General features: G+C 40.4%; 1 pseudogene; it reads left to right on the top strand.

Annotated features, from left to right (window-relative positions):
• Positions 1 to 937: 937 nt before the first annotated feature.
• Positions 938 to 1,349, top strand: LOC101578846 (annotated as a pseudogene).
• Positions 1,350 to 5,392: the final 4,043 nt, after the last annotated feature.

Genomic DNA, 5,392 nt, shown 5'->3' on the forward strand with positions numbered 1-5,392 from the left:
CCCCTGTAATCTCAGCTCTTGGGAGGCTGTAAACAGGCAGATCACTCCAAGTCCGATCTGGTAGTGAGGCCCTCAACACCCTGTAGACCCTTCCCTAAAAATACAAAAAAAAAAAAAGAACCTACATCCATATTTTTTACCATACACTAAACTAAAATTGAAATGGATGAAACATAAATATTAATAAAATAGAAATACTAAGTCTGCTGGAAAATAGACTAGTAGAACTCTTGAAAACACAGGACTAGGCAAAGACTTTATGAACAAAACCCCAATCATACAGAAAATATTATAAAGAATCAATCACATCAAATTTTTAAAAATGCACAGAAAAAGAAACCACCAACAGGGTGAAGAAAAACCCACAAAATAGGAAAAGAACTTTGCTAGGTTGTCCTCTGAGGACTAGCATCTAGAACATATAAATATCTCAAAAAAATTAGAACCCCCCCCCATTTAAAGATTCAATGCAAAAACGGTCTTCTGGAATGAATGTACATTTCTCAGCTAAAGGAGTACAAACAGCAATAAGTAAATTTAAAAAATGCTCATGATCACTGGTCACTTGAGACTGTAAATGAAAACCGCACTGATACTCCATCTCTGCTGGGAACCTCACCAACTCCCCCAGATGCCTGCGTGGGAGCTACGGTGAAGGAAAAAGAAAAACCAGAAATGTATTTAGTAATTCATAAAAGGGGCACAGGGAGATCAGTTCCTCAAAATGGGCACAGACAATACCTTTTTCCTGGCACACTTCTATTTTTTTTCCAATGAGTACAGGGGAAAGGGAAGGTATTTTTTCCTAGAACAGCAGCAGAAATAGTAGTAGAATGAACAAGTTTAGGTGGGAGGTAGCTCAGTGGTATAAGTGCCCGCCTGGCAAGCACAAGGTCCTGAGTTTTATCCCGAGTATCAAAGGGGGGAGAGCAGCAACATGCTGATGCCAGGAGCTGGTGACACTGTGGACGCCAAGGGTGGAAAGGCTCCCTTAGCTCAGCATATGGACCCAACTCGTGAGAAACTCACTCCCACGCAGCTGCACTTCGGGCAGTAGGCTCAGCTCACCCAGTGGTGGAAGACGCTGCCACAGCGGCGGACCCGGAACATCATAACTGGCCTGGGCAACGGGGCCCTGGTGTTGGGCATTTATGGCTACAGTGTTTACTTGGAATCCCAGGAGCATTTCCTCGATGAGCCGGAAAACGAGGCCAAAGCTGCCAGAGCCCAAGCTCTTGAAAGAGCAGCAGTACCCTGAACCGGGGCATTGCCTGTCTTCAATCTGCCCAGCCATGTGGAGCCCTTCACATGGTGAACGCTGCCCGACACCCTGTGGAAACTGACGCCTTCTCACAGCATACCTGGCAAACTGACTTTGGACCATGACTAGGCCCAAGAAGCAAGACACTGAATTTGGCCACTGTCAGTGAGACAGCCGCTTCCCAGGCACTGTACCCAGTGACTGAGCCCTTGTTTGTTTCCTTGTTTGAGAGGTATGCAATTTTGACTTGCCCCAAACTTCCTGACTTTGTAGGTTTTTCCCCCTTCTCCTCCCAGGGACCCAGCTAAGATGAGGCTGCAGTGGAAGCACTGTGCAGTGTTGGAGCCTAAAATAGGAAAGTGTTAATAACAATAATCTTGAGTCATCTCCCCAGAGGGGGAAAAAAAAGATAAGCCTGATAGCTCAGCAAATTAAAGCACTTGCTTAGGCAGACATGGGACCCAGGGCTGGAGTTGGATTTCAAGCCTTCCATGCCGGCCCTGCCCCTGGGGCGCGCTGAGACAGTGAATGAGACTGGGCATGGTGATGCACGCCTGTAATCCCAGATCTTGGAAGGCTGAAAATAGGAGAATCACTCTGAGTACGATCTGTGTAGTGAGACCCTGTAGATCCTGTACTAAATAAAAATAAAATAAAATAAAGAGTAAGTTTAACAGCACAGAAGAAGCAAGGTGAGATCCTTTCCCATACCTGGAAACTAGTCCTCCCTGTGTAGTCCTCAGCAGAGCTCATCCTGTGCTGTGAGCACCTTGGTGTCAGGGACCACCAAGATCTCAGTGGTGGCCTACAGAAAGTAGGAGTTTCCATATTTCAAACAGGCCCACATGTTAGGGCAAGCGTAGGACTTGGACAGATTCTATCTTTACTTCAAAATGTGGTCCCCAGCACATATTGGGTAAAATGTCACTAAATACCAGTAAGTTAATAAGAGCTCTCAATAAATGTGTTTGGTTCAAATGAAAATATATATGGAAAATAAACCACCCTTTCATGCCTGTCTTTCATTTCCCACAAAAATTAAGTTCAAATGGATCACAGACATAAATTTGGAAGGTCAAATTCTAGAACAAAGAACAAGAATAAAGTGTGGTAATATATCTATACAAGTTTTGGGCAGACAAACCTAACAGACAAGATGTAAAGGCATGGGCCTTACAAGGAAAAGAATCATACATGGAATTTCGTCAAAATTAAAACCTTCTTGTTAAAAGATACATCACCCAGATGTGGTAGCACACACCTGCAATCCCAGCACTTAGGCTGAGACAGGAAGATTACCATGAATTTGAGGACAGCCTAAACTGTCCTCAAACAGCCAGTCTGTCTCTAAAACAAACAAAAAAAAAAATTGAAAAATAAAACATTCAACAAATAAAATAATGCCCAAAGGTCTAGAAGACACACTGCAAGAGAAGATACTTGGATGGCCAATAAGCATACGAAACAGAGGAAGAAGTAGTCAATAGTATTGGTAAACAAGGAAGTGGAAACTGACACCAGCACAAGATACCAGTAATATACATTCAGTTTAAGATTGATAATGTCAAAGGTTTACTAAGAAATAAAATAGCTGGAATTCTTACTCACTGGTGATAAAACTATAAAATAATACGATCACTTGGGAAAGCCAAAAATTTTAAATAAAGTGAAATATCCCTTGTGCTCTTTCTAAGCTTATTGAGAAAGCTAAATGGGATGAAGGGATAATCCCTCCATTCCTAACAAATTTTCAGTGGACATTTGTAAGAACAGAAGTAGTATCTTAACACTTGTAATATAGCCTCTAATTCCAAATGAAATTTAACTTATTCCCTGGAGCCTGGCTGTGGAATCACTTCCTAAGCACTACTAGTAGTTTATACTGCATGTTTTTATGATAATCTTATTGTAATTTTTGTTGGTGGTGGTGGTTGGTGTTGATTTGGGGATTTTGTTCTTGTTTTGGTTTGGGGGCTCTGTTTTTGTTTTTTGAGATACTGAGGATTGAACCCAGCCACTACCTGGTTTTTGTGTATTTGTTTTTAAGATAGTCTCTTTAAGTTGCTAAATTACTCAGAGTGGGCTTAGACTTGAGATCCTTCTGTCCTTGCCTCCCAGCATTCTGTTGAGGCAGTTGATTAGTTAGGCGGTGGCAAAAGAGCTGGGCAGGTGAGCATGACCTGTCAATCATGGAGATCCAGGACACATGAACAGGAGAGCTTCCAACCCCCGTGCCTGGTACCAGTCAGAGAATGCCATCTTCAGCTCTTCTGGTATAAAATGAAGCAGGTTTTTGCTAAACAGCCAAGATCTGACATCAGAGTGGGGGATATAAAAAATGTTGTCCATCTTGACCTCTGTAAGCTTAACCATTGTAGGCCTGCAGGCCTATTTTGCACTCTGCCTATTTCTTCTCCTACCTTCTATACCTTTAATACATGTAAAACCTTGCTACCTGGTTTCTTGTCCAATTCTTTGTTCTGGACAATAAGAGCCTAAAATAGGATAGTTTTATCCTTGTAAAACTGGGATTTCAGGTTGGGGAGATCTCAGTGGTCTAAGCACCTGCCTGGAAAACACAAGGACCTGGTTCAATCCCTAGTACCACATGCCGAGCCTGCCCCAGAACCCCAGGCTCACCCTGCTGGCCATGGAAACCAGACATTGTATGGTACACCTGTAATCCCAGTGCTGGGGAGGCTGAGATGAGAAGATCACTAGGAGTCCAAGCTGCATAGCAAGGCCCTGAATGAATGAATGAATGAATGAATGAGTGAATGAATAAAAGACTTTTTAAAGAATTTTTTAAAAACTAGGATTTCAGGTCTATACTACCACACCCAACTCTGGGGTTGTTTGTTTTCTGATATGGATTTTTCCAGGTTGCTTAGGCTGGAGTTGAATTCATGATTCTCCTGCCTCAGCTTCTTTAATAGCTAGGATTAGAGCCATGTGCCGCTATGCTCACCTACTGTTTTGATGGAAATCAAGCATTTAACTTTCAGAGTATTTTCACTCATAAAGAATTAAGCAAAACGTATACCCATTTCCTAGAAGAAAGGGAAAGATTAAAAATGGAATGAGGAAGAGAAAGTCAGTATATATGCTTTATATATTGTCTGATAGTCATTTCCAAATTTTGATGCATAGAGATATTCTGCCATTTCAAAATGTCTGCATCAAAATGTGCTGTTTGCACAGTTTGTCATAGCTGAGTCCTGGAAACAACCCAGATGTCCTTCAAATGAAGAATGGATAAAAAAGTTGTGGTATTTTTATACAATGGAATATTATTCAGCTATAAAACAGGATAAATTTCAGTCTTTTGTCAGTAAATGGATGCAACTAAAAAACATACTCTTAAGTGAAATAAATCAGATATGCATTTGTAAACATCATATTATCTCCTCAGGGTGAGAACCTGAAAGAAAAAAAAGGAATCTAAAGGGTACAATAAATACTGGGAAAAAGGAATGAATTTATTCAAAAGGAAAGAGTTACTGAATTGAGGAGGCCAAGAAAAGGAGTGAGAGAAAGAGATTTATCTATGTATGTGTCAGGATGGTTTGGACAACTGTACTGTGCATTTCTGCTGGTCCATGGAAAGGAACAGATAATTTGTTTTGTCTCCTTTTTTTCAGTTGTTTATACTTTTTCTCTTCTTAATTTCTTATACATTTCATTCTTCTAATTTTACATGCATATATCTGGTAATATGAATAACTAGTTAGAAGACAACACTGTATTATAACAAATACTGTGAAATTCTGTATCACTTGTAGTTTTTTTTTTCCTTTAATTCTAATTTGTACTCTCTTTAAAAAATAACAAATAGGGCTGAGGAGATGGCTCAGTAGAACAAGCACTTGCCTGGCAAGCGCAAGAGCCTGAGGTCAATCCCCAGTTCTACCAAAAATAATAATAAAAAAATAAAAATTTTAAAATATGCTGCTTCCATTTCTCATCACTACACTGGAAGGTGTCCTGATAATCACTATAGATTCTGTAAAGATAATAAGCAAACAAGCATGCAAGTGGCCAGTATCACATGTGGTCCCAGAAAGCACTATCAGTTCATTCAAAAAATGTGAATTCAACAAAAATAGATATAAGTTTCCTGGGTTATCTGTG

This window comes from Octodon degus, unplaced genomic scaffold, assembly GCF_000260255.1.
Source record: "Octodon degus isolate 3935 unplaced genomic scaffold, OctDeg1.0 scaffold00152, whole genome shotgun sequence".
Lineage (NCBI taxonomy): Eukaryota > Metazoa > Chordata > Mammalia > Rodentia > Octodontidae > Octodon > Octodon degus.